Here is a 19130-nt window from a genome sequence, read left to right on the forward strand (position 1 = left end):
AGATGCATAGTTAAAACGCAAGTGATGAACATGGAAGGATTATTGCAAAGCTGGAGGGTACCATTATCACCAGCTACAGTGGAAGAATTTAAAAAGACAGTCCTAAAAACATGAAACGGCCGCACTATCCCCTTAATATCACAAGAACAACCCATATGGATCAGAAAAGTAACCTATGGAAAGCAGCAGGAGGCAGAGCAGCATGTTGGTAACAGAATGAAAAAAGACAGGTGTTTTGCTGATTAAGGATACTAATTAAACTCAGACACCAGAGTGAAAAGAGTAGGTGTATTTTACTGGGGATAACTAAATGATGTAACAGAGTAATACAGAAAACATGCAGTAAGAAAAGGCAGAATAGTGCACTTAAATAGGAAAATACAGGGTAATGCATCACATCATTACTACATGAGAGAGAGAACAGTGATTAAGGAAGATCCCTCCCCACTTGCACCCGTTCCCATCACCCAGCCCCGCAGGCGCTGGGCAGCCCCGGTTACAGCGAGGATTTGTTGAGCCTGTCCCGGGGAGTGGGAGGTCCCACGCGGTGTGTCCACCCGTAGCTGAGGCAGCCAGAGTCGCTGCGAGCGGGTCCGGCCTTAATATACCAAAAATCAGCCACCCAGAATAACCGGCACCTTTGTTTTGAGCGGAAACATCTGGTTTGACTCTCGCATTAGATTCCCCCAGAGCCTGGCCAGGGCTCAAGGAGGAAGCCAAGGGAGTTTCCCCGCTTATCTAATTTTTTTATGGGCAAGGCCACACATGTGGTCCCAAGGCCGGACAACTGGGTCCATGGCCTTGTTAACTTGCCCACACATAAAGATACATTCAGGATAGACATATTTTATGACATCTAAGCTACATCTTTCATTAATGAGCATACATGCTTCGTTAATGATCACATGCTAAGTTAGCAGCTTCAGCTCGGGGCCTGTTGTGCAGGCCTCAATACTTCAACACTTTAGCACTTTTTACAGCAGCATGGCTGGTTTGTTATAACCCAGCACAATACCTACTAGCACAATGGTTATCAGTTATAAACTATACAGGATTCATCTATAGGTCAACCCTGGCTTGGGCCTGTTGTCCAAGCCTTAGCACTTCAACAAGAGACATCTACAGGTCTCCCTATCTAGAGCAGATCTATGAGCACTAGAAAACATAGTTGACTGGAGAAAAGTAGCCCAAAATTGTATCCTTTGACTCTGTTCTTTAAAGATTAGGGGTCACACTAGCCAAAACTACACAGTGTTCACCCGCTTTTTACACCACCGGACAGCCCATGTATAAGCTAGATCTGAGCCCAGAGCAGTGAGAAGGGCCTCAAACCTAGGAGGAACCCATCTTACAGGCATAGAACATTTTATTTACCTACAGGTGGTGGGTTGGCCAAAAGCGTTCAAAAGATGTGATGAACCAGCACTTGTGTATTTGCTTATTGATATCTGGAGAGGCAAGTACCAGCACGGGAGTGTTTGAACATTACTCCCTCTTTACTCAACACTCTGCCAATAAGAATTAGCATTGTAAGCCCAGTAAAACGTAACAAGGGTGTATATTTACTCCATCACCTTGCTATTGAGCTAAGTATTCCTACAATTAACTGTGATGCAGCTACATGGCTTTACATCATCCAAAGCAGTAACACAAGTGCTTGAAAACAAGAAAAATTAAAAAAGAGATGTCAAATGTACATCTATACACACATACATGATATTATGTATTATATTTTAGAGAAACCCTCCTTAGCAAAATAGACTTAGAGCAAATCATTCATAGAATGTATTTTCCTTGCTTCTTCATCATTCAAAACAGTAAATGTTATTCGCCGCATCATTATTTCTGAACCATGAAGACACATTTAAACCGGTTAGCAGTGTTACTTTTAAAAACATCCAAACTGCTTTAATTTCATCTGCTCATAGAAACTGAATCAAAACAAAAATTATTATGTCTTTTGGAGACAAGAAAGCGTATGGAGCCCACCTCACCCCCACTAATGAGGTGTTGGAAACACTTGTTCCTGGATTACTGACATGCTCATTAAATCAATTTGTTTATTTTTTTTCTTCTTCTAGTAATTACTGTAACAACAGTAAGTCACATAAAGCTTCAGTCTTTACCACTGCAATCTTATCTCGCTGCTGTACTTCTTTTGCTTTATCTCTTGGGCAAATTCAGTGATTGAAAATCAGCTTGACTACAGGTGGTAGAAAACCAGAAAGAGTCACCATATGGAGATCCATATGCTTTGGCGCTATATCAGCATGTGACAGAATACTGGGATAAGATTGCAGAAAACCGAGGGACGCTGCATCACTTCTTTCTCCGACTGACCTCAAGTATTTAAATTTTAATCCCTTGCTACAGAAGGCATTCAAAGTACTGCACAAGACATCAAGTGTAGAGGAGCCAATTTTTCCTCTTTCACTAATGTGGTATCTCTGGAGTTGGGCAGAGAGTGACAGAGCCAAACCACGGAGGATTTTAATAGCTGTTAGTGGTAGGCACTTACACAGTCCCTTTGCAACAATACTACACAGATACCAGCTCCCAAACCTTGGGTTCGCTGCTGTGAACAGCCACTATAAAGCCACCACAACTCAGGAAACGGGTCCAACTTTGCAAGCTCCCACCTCGCTCTTACGTGTCGGCTCACAGAAGAATATGACTACGTGGAAGAGTTAGCACAGGGCTTGTACAAAGATCCTGCACAAAGATTTGTGCCTAGCTGTAATACAACACATTGAAACTCAAAATAGGAACTAAATTTGCTTGCTTGGGCTTAACACATCAAGGGTTTTCATGCATCTCACTTTAATCTCAAATAGGCATTTAAGAGGAACCTTTTTCACAGCTAAAAAAAACTTTCAGACAAAGCTGGGCTTCAGATCCCCTCGCTTTTATCACTGGTACAAGGCAGAATAAGAAAGCACAGAATGAAGCACAAGATTTATCCCCCTAATAACCTAAATCGGATCTCCATGTTCTTTCATACCACTAAACGCAAAGATAACTAAAACATGCTCCTCCAGAAAAATAAACTGGGAAGATAACAGAGCATTTTTTAAAGACTTCAACCCAGCGGATCAATATCCTGTTGCTTAAGAAAAGGAATGTAAAAAAGACGGGGCTTTAATTTCCATTTCAAGAACGGGGTTCAACATCACCTACCATTCAGCAACAGCTAAAGTGCTTTTTAATTTTGTCCTTGTGCCAAAGCATTCAGAGAACAACAACCAAAAGGACAAAGCCAAAGTTCAAAGATTCAAGACACAAAGCAGAGCTGAAGCTCTTGTACAGATGGGACACCGAGCTGTAACCTCATTTAATTTGTTGCAAGGAGATGTATTCAGAAATTCCTGTTAATGGTAAAGAAAAAAAGAAAAATGAAACAGGCACTCAGAAATCAAGATGTTGGAATCAGAGAATTTAGGGAAATGGCTTTCACACAACGGGGTAATGAGTGTTTGGCGGAAATCACTAAGATAGGTCATTGTGCCAAAAAGCTTTTTGCACGAAATCCATTTAGGCACATGTTGAAAGGATTACAGAGACTGGGGTGAAAGAAGAGAAAACAAAAAGACACTGTTTTTTCAGGTCACTCAAGATTTAAGAAATTGCCACTGGTCCTGAAATGAATGGAATAGTTGGTATCATCCTATATTCTTACCTGACCACAGACATGAGTTTATACTCAGCTTTTCCCCAAGTACCATATTTGGGGCAACAGAGTAGAAACGAGGAAGAAAAGCATATCATAGCTGCTGACTTTTCCTACATGGCTGCTTTTAGTAGTTTTATACGAAATAGCTCCTAGATTACTGATGGGTAGTATCATTTGATTCTTTCAAGGGAGCAATACCAAAAATAGGTCACAATCCTACTGAGTCTTTTGGGAAAGGTTTCAAAGGGAATTCAAGAAATTGTGTGCTGAGCCAGGGGAGTCCTTTCGCATCCATTCACTGCCTGTCAGAGCAGATATAGCCAGGGATCTTCCTCCGGCAGTGGAGGCTGCATTACAAGGTGGCACTGGACTATCCCCCTCCTCCTCCCTCTGCTACTAACCTGGGGTACAGGTTAATCCTTGCCTGGGAAACTTGGACCCTAGATGAATGGCAAAATGCTGGACCAAGAGAGGGGAACACTGCAAGGTGGAACAAATAGAGAAAACAGTCTCCCTTCAGTTCAATCCTCTTCCCCTGTTCAGCAAAAAGCCTACAAGGGAAGACACAGAAGGCAAAAGCCTTTAAAAAGAAAAATTGAATAAACAAAAGTCAGAGAAAGAAAGCAGAAACTGTCCATAACTGCATGGTAATTGAGCCTAAAATGAAGGATTCTGTACCCAACAAAATATGGAAGCAGTTTAACCCATGCAGAGATGCTGTGGGTTTTGCACTATCCACCGTGAATTCTGGACAAGACACTTAGAGGATGTGGATCAGGACGTATCTGAGAAAGCTAAAAGAGTCAGGCTACACAATACAGCCTTTGGTACTACACGTAAATGAAGGACAAGCCTTCTCTGCTCCTTCTTGTATTATTCTGTAAAATTGACTTAACATTCAGACACTTTACACGAGGCTTACGCTGACTAATTAGGAGTACTTCTGTAATACTTCAGAAGTCCTTATATAAGGATAATATTTAAGAGGAAAATGTCCTGTTAACTTTCAGTTTTTGTTAACTTGTAAAGCTGAAAATGGTGTAGAGACAAGACAGATAGTTAGCATAATATATGGGAACTTGGAGACTGAATGAGCTTAAGAAGAGATGAGAAAAACAGAGCATAACCAGGAGGATGAAAATACATAACTAAATTGTGCCTCTGTAAAGGAGATTGTACCATTTTTGCAAAAAGCCTTGGGAATTTTTGGTAATAAACACAACTTCAACTCAGCAACTAAAAAAAGTGGTTATAAAAATAAAGCTGTTCTTAAACTTACAATGTTCCTTCAACAGTTTCCTTAGGGAGAAGAGATGTAATTGTGTATAAACAGCTGAAATTACTCTTGTTTGTAAATTGTGTCACTGCTTTTCATTTCCCCTGTGTGGTAGTTCTAGGAAAATCTCAGCAACAATTCACTGATAAATAATACGTCCCAAACCTGGCATTTTTTCCACCACAAGTGAGTATCATAAGGAAAAGGTAATGTTGGCTTTGTTTGCGCTTTTTGTCTATAAGCATGATATATCTTACAAAAAAGAAGTGTAACAGAATGCCACTTCTTTATGACTTAGAAGCCAGAAAACTTATATATGGATTCTGGGTTCAATTAAGGCTTAGACAAACAGGTACCGAGACGTTATTTATCCTCAAAGAACAATCTTCCTTTAGGAAGCTATTTCCATACAACTACAGCTCTGTAAATCCTCACATGATAGATATAAAATACATGCTGAGAAAAGGAAACACTATACATTCGTCCTTAGGTGATCCCTCTGTGCTCAGAGCTACACTCATTTTTATGCCTTCCAGTCTCCACTACAGCCTTAAAACTGCTGGTCACCAGCTGATAAACCCAAACCTAAGCTGATTTTGGAACCAGACATGAACTTTGTAGCTATAACCTGCCTTTATATCTGCTGAGCTCCAATATGAAGTTGTCACCTGCAGATGCTGCTATGGCCATTTGGAATCACAGAATCACAGAATTGTCTAGGTTGGAAAATATAGTCCTGAATTATAAAGTCCACTCGGTTTTGTAAGTAGCTTCTGTGATTCTCCTTCACTGGGGATCTTGAGATCAAAGGCTTTCCATGCCACCAGAGGCTTCGGAGGATAAAGCAGGCTCTGCCACCCCTGTACACTTTGTATTCCATTTAGCCCAACTCTGCATTAAGCACCGCAAGTTTCCAAGCACAAGGTCTCCCTCCATCATCCCCTTTCTCATGCTTTTCCAGCTGCCCAATGCTGCTAAGGCAGAGCTTCAATTCATCTGCTTCTTCAGATGGAAGAATTCAGAGGCAGGAGATGCTGAACACCAACAAATCCCATCCCAGGTAGTACAATATTCGAATGTGATTTTGAATATATCCTACAAACAGACCAAAAAAAAAAAAAAAAAAAGAGAAAAGCACAGGAGGAAACAAGGGACTGAGCTTATTCCTAAAGAGTGGTGTCTTTGACAAGTGACTACGTCAGCACTGGAAGCAAGACACCAGGGTAAAGAAGCCACCAGGGCTTTCTGGTTTAAGGACTCCAATTAAATCCAGGACTCACTAATGAAGACTGCATGCAGGAATTACTTGTTTCCAACACATGTGCTCTCGTAATTTGTTGTTTTCGTTAAGATGGAGCCTGCATTTTCTTCTTTCTTTATTTTCACATTGTCTTGTGAGGGTATAGCTAGGAAATCAGACCACAGGCCAGGTGGGCTCTTGGGAAGAGAACAGTGCCCTGGCAGGACCCTGGTGCCAGAAGCAAGATGTTAACCTTTAACCAGGTCTGATGACAGCTAAAGAGGATGGAAGCACCTTCTAGCTGCCATCATAACTGGTTAAAGGTTAACTGTAACTCTTCCCGACGGAGCAGATCTGCCACTGACAAATACCGCATGACAGCCTTTTTTCTTCACTTTAACAAGGCTTGCATGGTCTGTCATTAATTAAGTCTAATGCCAGTGAAGTCTATGGCAGTACTGACTCAATTATAACACTAAAAATTGGGCAAGAACTCTTGAGAAAGCACTACGTGCAGAAGCTGAGGGAGGAACTGGGGAAAATATGCCTTTGTAACTCAGCAAGGCTTTGTCCAACTCCCTTCAGCTACAAAGAGCCTGGTCTTTAGTGCAGAAAATGCATTACAAACTCCTTTGCCCAAAGTTTATTCCATCAACGAGTCTGAAATGCGTGCACCTACATGTATCTTTGTTATATAATCCTAGCATAAATACACTTTTCTCAGCGTGGAGAAATATATAGGTTGACATAGGCATTTTGTGCCTGGCTAGCTTCATTCTGTTATTTCTGACTCCTGTTATGGTACTGAGCACCAGTGATGGTTAACTGCAGTTTCAGCTAATTACTAATAGATTACCACAATGCTCCTTGCACTGGACTGGAACCTCTTGTGCCAGTTGGGGAAAAGCAAATTATTCTTTAAAGGACATGTGATGGGCACACAAGTAGGCAAGTGCCTCCTCTGAATTCAGTAGGGCACTTAATAATTTGATGAATAACAGCAGTCATAAGATTTCATGATAACACTCTGCACTTATGCTTGTAATCTACAAAAAAGAAAAAACATTTTCATTTTTTTTTATTCTATATGTTATTATGTCCAAGGGCATTCACTGGCTATCACAGGTAAGGGGTTATATTTGATCTGTACACACGAAGAGCCACACACAACTTTGGACAAAGAAATACAAAGCATGGGCTGTGTTTCTGTGAGCACGTGCATGGCTGGAGGCATCAGTGTTGGGTTCCAGAGCCAGGATCCTCCCTGTGGTTCTGCACCCACCTGAGCACCACTTGTGCTTCCGAAATCACATGCCGTCGTTGTTCCTGTCAAAACATCCTTTCTGCTGAACTGCGGAAGCTTTTTTCTTTCCTCTGAGCCCACAGAAGTAACAATGGGAAGGCTGGACTGGAAACACAAAAGCTTTCCCTTGGACCTTCAGAGCAAAGGGTTAATCACCCTGAAACAAATTCACGTATAATCCACAGTTTGTACATGGAACTGGACTGCTTTTTTGGGTCAAAACCAGTACAAGACTTGAGGGAAGTGAGCAAGCTGGCGATGCACGTAGAGAGCACAGGGAAAAGAGAAGAAATAGAGGCAATAATCAAGAAAAACCCAGCTTAATGATGCAGTGAAGATTTATCTCAGGGATAAAAAAGACAGTGCTCTGGCACATGGTTCTCTGCACTAAACACAGTTCATACTCCCTCTCTCCTCAATGATTCCCCACCTTCCCAATCTTCACAGTCTTAAATACCAATTCTTAAACACTTTGTCTCATTATCATTGAGGGCCTAAGTCGTTAATATGAACGATGCTTCAGCCTAAAACCAGGTTTCTGCTCCAGTCCTGACAGCATGTGTGTTAAACAAAAATAGGGAATATGTGCACATGTTAATGCAATTCGATAGCATGAGGATACAAACCAGCAGAGAAAACAGTTATGAGCCCTTGATTAAGGCCTGCATTAAACTATTAGGCCCCATCAAAAACCCCGCTGATGAGCAGCTATTTGGCCACACACAGAGCTGTGATTTCCATCCACTTTAATAATCAGGGAGTTCAGATTTACTGTTAATGTGACATTGATGAACAGGAATGACGCTAATGTGACATTGATGAACCGGAATGACAGTTCAAGCTTGATTAAAATTAGCCACAGCTCTTCAGCACAGGACAAACCAGAAGGGCTTGACATATAACTTGCAGCTCAGTATTTCCGAAGTAAAAAGAAAGAAGAGGGTGAGGCAAAGGACAACGTGGGGGGAAAGCAGCAGAGGGCTGCAGAAGAAAACCAACAAAAGGTGTTCTCCAATTAAATCCAGGGCCCTTCAACAAGGCTTATCATCTTAAAGCTTCCTCCCACTGCTCAATTCATCCATTTTTGATTTGTCCGCATGCTCCTACAAAAACTAAATCATTCCACGTATCCTCTTTTTAAATCTGCTTTCCAGAAGCACAAGAAAATTCTCCCCAGCTTGGTCCTGCCTGCCAGATGCTGCTTTCCCTCCATTTTCTACCCGTTCTCCTGCCCACACTCCACCTAGAAGGCATCATGAAGCCTTCTATCCATTGTGAGGGTCTCTCACCTCATAACACATGTTGCTATTTGTGCAAATCCCTAAACTAACAGGCAAAAGAGTCTGAGTTAAAATGTTAACATAGAAGGCAGAAGGTGGGCACCTGCCTCACAGTCACATTTATAGCTCCTAGGGACTTCACTGGGCACCAACACTCAGCTTTAGTAACCCAAGACTGAAAGTACAAGGCATGAAAACTTATCAGAAGCTCCAAAGCAAGCCAGCACTAGATCTGGAAACAGGACAGAGCAGTTCTCCTTGAGAATTAGAAAAATAAATTTATGAAATTAAATAAGCCAACCCCACCCCTTCAAAATCAGATTTCTAATAGTAAACCCTGTTTCTAAAGGGAAACACATACTGGCTCACCGAAACTGGCTGAGGATGTCCACAGGAATGCTGAAGAAAAATGTAAGGAATATATCAAAACACAGAACTGCTCAGGCTTGGATTCTGTTCACTAAAACATTTCCATAAACTTTAAATTTATACTCATATACTCTCGTCATAAAGTTCATCTCCACAAACACCAACCCTGTCCACAGTGAAGTTCTGCGAATGCTGCAGCTACTTATTCACAGGATAATAGTCTTGTTAAAAACCCTGGGCTAACATCTCAGAACATATAGCATTTATACAGCAGTCAAAAGCAATCTCCCAGATTTTGTTTCCAGCTGTGAATTAGTTGAAACGGCCCTAACCTTCTGTAGTTACATTACTTGTGCCTTTTATAAACAAAATATTCTTTCATTCATGATATAATTTCCTAGATTATCCATTATTAAAATTCCCCTCTCAAAAATGAATTTACATCTGAATTATCTCATTACTTCTGAACAAGCCAATTATTGCCTCTAGTGAACAAAATAATTAGACTTGTGCTCACTGCATTCGCGATCTTCTTCAGCACTCCCAGTGTAACCGCGGTCCCCGAACACAGAAGTACAGAACGCAAAAGATACAAACATATAGACCAAGTGCATATAGGACAAGTAAATGGAGCAGCTTTTTTCTCCTGAATATTGTTTACCAAATGAATAGGTTAATTTTTTGTATATATACACTCACATATTGAGTGCACAATGCAAACCAGAAATTTAAACTCGACTCATCAGTCAGGACTGATAGCAGCAAAGAACTTAATCTGATTTGTTTCTCCACAAGCAGAGTCAGAAGGCTTCTCTCTCCCTTGACCTTTTGTCTGTGCTATACTGTGTTATCACAAATATCCTAAAACACTGCCTGAAGATGGTAAATGTTTCCTAGAGGTTGGTGACAGGATTCATTTGTAGTGAACTAGATTTTAAACTATAATAGAGAACACAGAATTTGCAACATTTAAAAGTTTCCTCTAATATCCCAATACCTTCTCTTTCCATGAATGGCTGGCACTGTCACCAAGCCTTTAAATATCTATTTTCACTACAGCATTAAAACAAATATTTTTGTATAGGATTGTTATTTCCAGGCTTTGCACCGCAATGAAATACAACTGCAGCTTTCCCTTGCTAAAATATCCTTTCCAAATTCAGAATCAGATCTTAAGCTCGTGGAAGCTTGTTAAATGAAGCTACTGAACATAGCATCTGCCTGTCTGGGTACTGGTGAAGCTCCAACCCTAGGATTCAGATGCTCTGCCCACACTGAAGGTTGGTCAGAGGTACCAGGGGTATGGGGGTTACCCATACGCACCCTCGAGTACTTACCCCAAAGTCCAACGCAGAGCCAGCATCAGCTGGAAACAGAAACAATCCTCAAGCCCAAATCCAATGTTTCACCAGAGCAATCAACTTTCCCACTCTGACAAAAGTTTTGAGTTTGGATCTTTTTCAGCTCTTTGACACATAGATATAAAATATTATTTAGAAAGAAGATAATTCTTTATGTATTTTGATTTTTTTACAAGTCTTCATGCTTTCAGAATTCCTACACTCTCTGGACCTTTAAAAAATGGAGAATGCCATGGTACCCTCAACACAAAACAACCCATCAACATGGGGGTCACTTAACCTCTTTCCATTTTTTTTTTTCTATTATTAGCCTTGAAAACCTCTCAATAAGCCCCTGAATTTTACTGTTTGAAAATCAGTTGACACCCCAACTATGAAATACGATCGCTCTATCACTCTGATTACTTTCTTACATTCCTTCCCCTACACACATCAGCTCTAGCATGCTTTTAACAGCTCATACATCACAAACCTGTAGGGTCAGAGGCTAATGCTTCATAATATGTGAAAACAGGGTTTCCCAGCTGCTTTCAGGTGATATAAATCACCGATCTCAAGCTCTAGTGGTTCTTGCAAGAGCCATTACTAAAAGCAGGCCAGAATGGATGTGGGGTGAGCAGAGTCAAAGTGGCAATTAGTGATATACATATTTATGGTCCCAGTTCATCTGAAATCCCTGGGACAGAAATGAATCTGTTTTACAATCTGTGGCACACACAACAGAGTTGTTTCTTTGCACTGAGTAATGTCAATGGAAAAAAAAATCAGAGCTTCCCAGCAAGGTCCCTCCTGTATTCATTGCCATAAGAGTGTACACTTCTAAATACACCCTTTGACAAGCTTGAACCTATGTAAACAATATGTCTTTTAATACCAATTTGACTCCAACACTGGACTCCGCAAGTCCTTCTTGACAAAGGAGCTGAAGTGGAACTAAGCAACATCTTTGTACTTGTCACAGCAAATGACATAACAATAAAATGGAAGCAGGTACTTAAACAGCAAAGCAGGTGGAGAAAAACATCACTAAGAGCCGTTATACCCTGCAACCCATGTCAACGTTATGCAGAGGTGAGCAAGGTGAACCAAAAGGCAAATATTCAAAGGTGGATGGAACAAGACTTTACCAATGGACAGCTTGATATTCTTTTGAATTTACTGCAAGATAAAACATAGCAGACCTTGTGCATTTTCTTTTTTTTAAAAAGAGAAGTTGAGGGGAGAGTACTTACAGGTAATAAAGAACTGGAAGTCAAAATGACAGGTACGCAGTTATTTTCTAGATCTGCAAAATTTTTCTGGTTTAAACACAGTGCCTACACTGCTGCAGTAACAACAGTGCAGTGATTTAGAAACTCCACTTTCAACCGACCATCAGTGGGAGATGAACTCAAAGCACAGAACTTCCACAGGTTGCAGAACTCATCTGGAAACAGTCGGAATGAGTCTGTGCTAAGCTCTCTGTTATCAGCACTTGATGACTAACCAGTGCCTTAATTTAAGGAATATTAGTACTGCTAGGATGGTCCAATTAACTATTGTCATCCCTTTTTTCCATCTGTAAAACAGGGATAACACCACCTTGGCTTTGTGAATCTCTGTGATGAACTTCACTGAAAATTATCATCTATCCTAATTCATAGGATAGATAATCGAGTATCAAAAGCAAAAGTACAGATGACTGTGAGAAGGTCCAGTTTATCTGAACTGGGCTGAGCCTTGGGTTACCAGGATGAGATACCTCCTAAATGGGCAAGAACAGAAGTGGTAGAGAAATACATGACAGGACTTGCCATGAAAACATGTCCACTGCTCATCTAAATACTGGGAGAGAAGTATAAAACATCTGTACCTCCCATTTGAAGAAGTGTCCTTCTCCCAGATGAGGACAAGAGGAACCAACTTTAATGCTTCATTCCCCTGTAAGTGACCCTGAAGGAGTAAGATGAGAGATGCTGGAGGAGCCTGGCTCACAACGTCATTAATTATTTGCAAAGTCTCTCTGCCAGCTGTCAGAATGAATACACAGCTTTAACCTCAAGAATTTCTGAAGCAAAAGGATTCATATTTATCTTTTGTATATAAGTTAACAAGCAGAGAAAATCAGATACCTCACATCTGCTTCTGGGGCCTCTTGGATAGTTCAATGATTCCCTGCATTAGATACAGCAGGAATTTCTCCTGCCACTAAGCATTAACAGAACAGTAGACAACATACTGGAGTATAATAAAAACAATGCAAGCCTCATTTATCAGCTGGATGAGAAGCTGTCAAGGCAATCAGGTGAGTAAGATGACCCATCAAGAAAGTCTGAGAAACAGAAGATGGAGAGGTTTGGGGGTTTTGCCCTTCAGTTAGAAATGATGCATGGCTCAAGCTACAGTACAGGTGATTGTAAGTGAATTGGAAGGAAAGCTTTACCTCTCCGTCCTTCCCCCTCTCCCCAGCACTATCTATGTGGAGTGTTTGACAGGACTTTGTGGTCTTACTTTCTGCCAAGCGAGGTTTGAACTTCTCTCATTCACTTCTGCAGTGGCCCTGCCCTTCTCTATCCGATGCAAGCTATACCGCACATGCAGTCTAACGTATTATGTTTCTCAGTATTTTTTTTTTTTAATTAATGAGCTATTTCAAATGGAAGATGAAAAGCAAAGTCTCCTTTTCTTTTTGGAAGGGCGATCCAATAACACTGACAGCACCAGATGGCTGTCTCCTTAGAAAGCCAGACAAAGCAAATGCATCCATAAATGACCAGAATGTCAGATGTAGGCATCAAATAGAAAAGGTCCAAGCAAATACATACAGCTATTGCTTCTCAGAAACCAGGAACATTTGCTAGTCCTGTCAAAGAACAGATTTATTTTTTTTTTTCCTCTCCAATACCCTGAAATTTCTGAGCAGAGCCGAAAACACTGAGGTGTCTTGGTCTCACCAGGGAAATAATTTTCCACAGCTGATTTGATCTGTGAAAACATTAACCTAACAGCAGCAGCTGCGCTCAAAAAGCAAAGGACTTCTCTGAAATAGCACAGCACCGATCGTCTCGCAGGCCAGTTCAGTCAGAAAGGCTACAAAACCCACACGGCTGTTAATTCCATGTGTGGAGAAAAGCAAAGATCATGGTCAACCAGTGAATCAAAGTGTCGGTTCTGGGGTATCTACTGGGAGCAGAAAACAGCACGGTCCAAACACATGCAGTTTTCTCCCCACCACCTACATGGATTAGGTTATTTTTAAATGCTTCAGTTAAGGTGCTCCTGACAGCTGTGTTCAGAGTGCAGCACTAGATGAAATAACTACAGACAAAGACTGGAGCCTCCATCGCTGCTATCTAAACCATCTCTGCCCTGTGGCTTTGTTTGGTGTGAATATATATATTTTCCTGATATGTTTTCCTGAATAATCCTTAACAGCAATATCCAGTCAATTTAGTTCAAAACCATCTTGTCGGAAGAAATCTGGTTCTGCCTGTGTCTAAGGTCACTTCTTTGAGCAGAACAGATCCCAGAAGATGTGAAAGGCTTCACAGCGCTTGTGCTTCATGACCAACCAGCTCTGCAGACAACTTGATTCCACACCAACCCAGCCCCAGCAGTCACCTCTTCTCCTCTCTTGCCCTAAAATACCTATTTCTTTTCTGTCCTCACTTCTCTCCTGTGAGTGCTGACAAAAACTTAAGTAAATGCATATTTACGCATTTTATATCAAACTTGTTAATTAAGTAAAAGAGCCATAAAATTATCCTCCATTTTTAGCTATTGTCTACAGAAAGCAAGGCTGATGCAATTCTGTTTGTTGAAGCACCCCAGTCTCCTAATTCTATCAGTACCCCCCAATCCCCAATGACTTTCAGGTCCTCAAAAAATTTAGCCAAGATGGAGAGACCTCCAGGACATGAAGTTGCTGGAAGTTTCATAAAAGACTGGCAGGTGGAGGCAAGAGACCTCAGATGAACATCCCAGCTGAAGGAAAAACTCGTGACTCATGTCCTTCTCCTTACCAAGAGGCAAGGCAGGGTATTTCTGTTGACCACTGCTAAAGACAGAATTATTTTACTCTAAGCTGGTGCTCCTGTGATTGTAATGAGTTTCATCACTTCAAGCATCACACATCTTTCAGTTAATTCAAAAACTCTTGGTTGTATCCAGTATATCCCTTAAGAAGACACCTCTCTTCAGTATCTTAGGAGCATACACCCTGCTTCCCTCTACAATCCTCAGTCTCACGTATTTGAATTGATGCATATACATTAGAAATTCAGGTGAAAATTATTCAAGTCTTTACTTTTGCTTTACTGCTCAGTGAATTTACTCAATGAAATTCAGAGACTGTACCTACATGTCTTAAAAAATCAGGCACAACAACTGGAAGAAAGCTGTTTTTTCCCCTCATTTCTACAGCAACCGAGGGCTCAGCGTAACCTCAACATCATAGTGTAAGAAGTCTTTTGTGACACTTCTGATACACTGAGGAAAAATGGAAGAATTTTAAAGTAAAATAGGTCAGTTGAGTGACTTTGAAAGTCAGGTTCCACTCTTCAAAAAGACAAAAAGACATAAAGTATGTATCCAAAATTTTCAGGACTCATTTGCTTTCTCCAAGTGATGATTTTCACAGCCTTGGAAAGAAGTTCTCAACCAGGGACTGGCTGATCAAAAAAGAAAGGAAAAAAAAGGTGACAGAAAATAACTCTGTGCTAATGGTAACGATTAAAGCTAAATTGCATTTTCTCCTAATGTACGATGTTCTTTGAAGACATTTCCCTTTGCTCTCAATGTGCTACCTGTTGTGTTGCTTTACATTTCTCCCGTGGCCGTCCATCTGTTCTGCTGATCAACCTCAAGAGACCAACTTTCCTGGCCGCTCTCCCAAAGACAGCGACACTACAAGTCACCCAGCCAAGGAGCCAAGCGGGACTAAGTGGTGATAATGGGAGCACATGGCTCCAGCGCTGCTTCTGGTTGGCATCAGGGGAATCAAAAACACAGGGGACTAAATTAAACATCAGAGAGGCTGCGTCCCATCCCCCTACCCCCATATTCTAGACAACGGCCTTTGTCAAAAAGACACTTTTCCACCTGATATCAGAGTAAAGGAAAAATACCACCCTACAACCGGTTAAAAGAAATCTTACTATATGGTATTTTTAATCCTTAACACTCAGCAGCTTGTCTTGCTATTAAAATAGGTATTTATACTCTTTTCAAACGAACGTCTTTGCAGGCAGTCATTAAAAAAGGTCTAGTCTGTATGACACCGTAATTGTGTTACAACAGTTTATTCCCATCTGCTTATTTAACTTGCATTAAAGGAAAAAGAAAGCCTTTCTAAATTAATGTCTTCTGCCTGTATTCAGTGCTAGTTATGTTTTTATTTATTCACACTACCATTTGAATATACAAAGATTATAAGTTCACTTAAGTTCTGTCCAACCATGGCCAAGTTTCCTCAGAAGTTATCACTCTTGAAGCAGTCTTCAACCAGTGGCCAAAAAAAAAAAAAAAAATAAAAAAAAATCGATCTAAATCCATTTACCCTATTTCTGTTCACACCAAGAGGTACTGAATAATGAAAAGAACAGCACTAAGAAATTAATGAATGTCTGTATTAATATTCAGAAAATGAAGAAATTACAAACAGCATCTGAAAGTGCTACTTTTACATTACGGATAGCTGTAACCACCAAGATGATGCTCTTAAGAACATTCAGAAATGCATCTTGCCAGTGACACGAGTGAGGAAATAAAGTAAACCAGAATCTAGTGATGTGCAGTAATCTGAAAACAATTAAAAATGAATAGGCAACTTAATAGAAGGTTAACATTAAGGCTACTTAAGGTTAGCTATAACAGAAGCATCTTTTAAAACCGAATCACAGAATCATCTGGGTTGGAAAAGCCCTTGAAGATCCTCCAGTCCAACCATGAACCTCACCCTGACAGTTCCCAACTCCACCAGATCCCTCAGCGCTGGGTCAACCCGACTCTTCAACCCCTCCAGGGATGTGGACTCCCCCCTGCCCTGGGCAGCCCATTCCAACGCCTAACAACCAAATGGACTGGCATTTAGTCCTGTCAACTTCCCAAACAAGCTAAAGGAAAATAGATGATGTGAGAAGATGACATCTCATTTGCCCAAATCTCTAGAGGAACTGGCTGTTTTCTGACATGCTGTCTATCCATGCAACATGACTGATATGGTACTTGAAATATGAAAAATATTTTCAGTATCAAGGTCTACACTGAGAAGTATTTATGCAAAACTTAGCAAAGCTTTAACAGTCCTGTTCTTTGGTAAACTCTGATTCCTCCTGATGTCACCTACAAATACCGTCATTGGTTTGGTCACTTAGCCGTGCTGAACCAGCTCAACTAAGAGAAAATGAAACTATTCCTATTCCTTCTGAACACCAACACAACCTCCTATTAACTCCCAATCTGTTTCATCTGGGCAAACCTGCCAAAAGCCATGGTGTTGTACAGGTATCACTGACAGCGTAAGCAGAAAGCAAAGGGCTTCCAGGACTTTGGGTAACAGGATTGCTCCTGCTTGTTTCCCCAGCGGCACCGGGATGACAAATGTTAAAAAGTTCTGCTTGTACGAAGTCACCTGCCATCCCAGAAAATCATAGCATAGCTTCAGTATCAATAGCAGAGTCTGCAGCTGAATAAACTGTGCCAGCAACTAACTGAAGGTTCAAGCAAGATCAACACAGCATCGTTCTCTTACTCAGGATGCAGAAGACTGGAGTTAACCAGCTGGTATTAACCGAGGAGGGCGTGCAAGGAGGGCTAATACCTATGAGGCAAAGCAGAAGTCTCTCAGCTGACTTTATATTATGCTAATATACGTTCTTCCAAATATTGCTAGTTAGAAAAATAAAAAAAGGAAAATAAAAGAAAAGCTTAGTAACAAATACAGTAAGCAAGACCATACTGGAAAACACTTTGAAAGTCAAGCACCGCAATTTTCTCTAGGTAAATCTTTCAGATTAAACCCCTGCAGTGCTCTCCATGGGAACACCAGCAGCTGGACACTGACTGCACTGTATATGGCTATTTTCCAATTTTAAAAATTCCATGCTTCTAAGAAGAAAGGGGAAAAAGTGAAGTTAAAACACTTCCCTCCTTTGGTTCTCTGCAGAAGCACAATCGGAAAGCATTAAGTGGGTTAAACACATTAGATAACTGTAATAATCTGCACTCTGAGTGCAGAGTAATGGAGTCTTGCATCAAGGCCTGGAATTAACCTGCTTAATTTCACTGGTTTTACAACCCCCATCCCCTTTCTGCTTTGTAACTGCGTCATTAACTTCCTATATAGACAATCCAACCTATCGCTCCAACTTACCACTTCTTCATCAAAATGTATTATAATTTGCTTATCCACTGCCATTTGCATCAACTTCCTATTAAAATGGAGAAAAAGAGGTTTCAATCTTCTTTCCCCACATTTAATTCAATTGTATAGCATTACTTAGTTTTAATGACTCTTCTCGGTGCATAAGACATGGTTTATCCTTGTTTTAGACTAATTCAAAAGTTCCAACACCCAGTAACGGAAAAAGGACTGAAAAAAGAAAAAACGAAGCATTTTCTGTACTGTGAATAAGGTGTCTATGGTTGTATCCCCAAAAGACAACTGATTTCCTACAGTCTGAGAAATAACTGGCAGGTGCATCATCCAGCACATAAAACCAACAGCTCTTTGCTCAGAACATTTCCAACGTAACCTACCAGAACAGTGAAAAAAATGAAATCAGCTGGGACTAATGTGGATTTCATTTACTCCAGTGGATAAGGAGGGATATTCTTTCATATACTCCTGTGACTTAATAATATGTGATTTCCTGGATCTATTAAATTTAGAGTCAACATTAAAAAAACCCCAACACAATCAGTTGTGGTTTTCACCTAAAGCTGATTCTGTGTAGCCCTGGGAGATCAGCTTCGTGTTACTAAACCAGCTAACAAAGAAAGCCTGGTACTGTTTTCTAGTAGTGAAAAGGCAGTAAACCAAGTGTCTCCTGGATAAATTAAACTAAACTTTCAGATCTCTTTTAAGGTGACGGGGATTTTGACAGTCTAGCATACAATCAGGAAACACTAAAACCTAAAAGAAATTTTCAACTAAAATCTCCAACTTCTCTTTTCTTTGGTCTTCTACTAGAGGATTCACAGTGCTCTCAGAATCCCTCTAGCTAAACTAAATATTTAACAAAGCAAGGTGTGTAATTAAGGTTTTTCCAGCTTTGCATTCTGATTCTCTACTTAGAAGACAACAGAGAACCATATGTGCACCAGGTAGCTTAAAATTTTTAAAATCACATCAAGATCATACCCAGGCTGTATATGTAAGTTGTCACGCAAATCTTGAACGTGGGCTCCTCAACACTTCTTTCACCTGGTCCTCTGGATGAAATAAATCAGCTGAAAGTTGATTATTGAATGGGCATGCCAAGTTCACTGAAGTCAGTAATTGCCTCGGTATGATGTTACCCATGGCCATCATGAGCAGACACTTCACATCCTGGTACGCAACACTTGGGTACTGTTAGCAAGCAAGTGCTGAGGAGGACTGAGTTATATTAAAAATTAAAAATACACTATATTAAAGCATATCTCAGCGAT

General features: G+C 40.6%; 1 protein-coding gene across 8 annotated transcripts in view; it reads right to left on the reverse strand.

Moving 5' to 3' along the window:
* Positions 1-19130, reverse strand: part of EXOC4 (exocyst complex component 4) — a 421296-nt gene that overhangs the window by 266378 nt on the left and 135788 nt on the right. The window contains exons 10-11 of one of the 8 annotated variants that reach the window (XR_012629099.1): positions 7469-7646; positions 5952-6041 (exon numbers count right to left, since the gene is read on the reverse strand). The exons of the other annotated variants lie outside the window; for them this stretch is intronic. The gene's annotated coding sequence lies outside the window, so the exon portion shown is untranslated. Of the gene's footprint in view, positions 1-5951; positions 6042-7468; positions 7647-19130 lie in introns of those variants that run through there. 8 annotated transcript variants of the gene reach the window in all.

The sequence above is a fragment of the Strix uralensis genome, chromosome 5 (genome assembly GCF_047716275.1).
Source record: "Strix uralensis isolate ZFMK-TIS-50842 chromosome 5, bStrUra1, whole genome shotgun sequence".
NCBI classification, from domain to species: Eukaryota; Metazoa; Chordata; class Aves; order Strigiformes; family Strigidae; genus Strix; species Strix uralensis.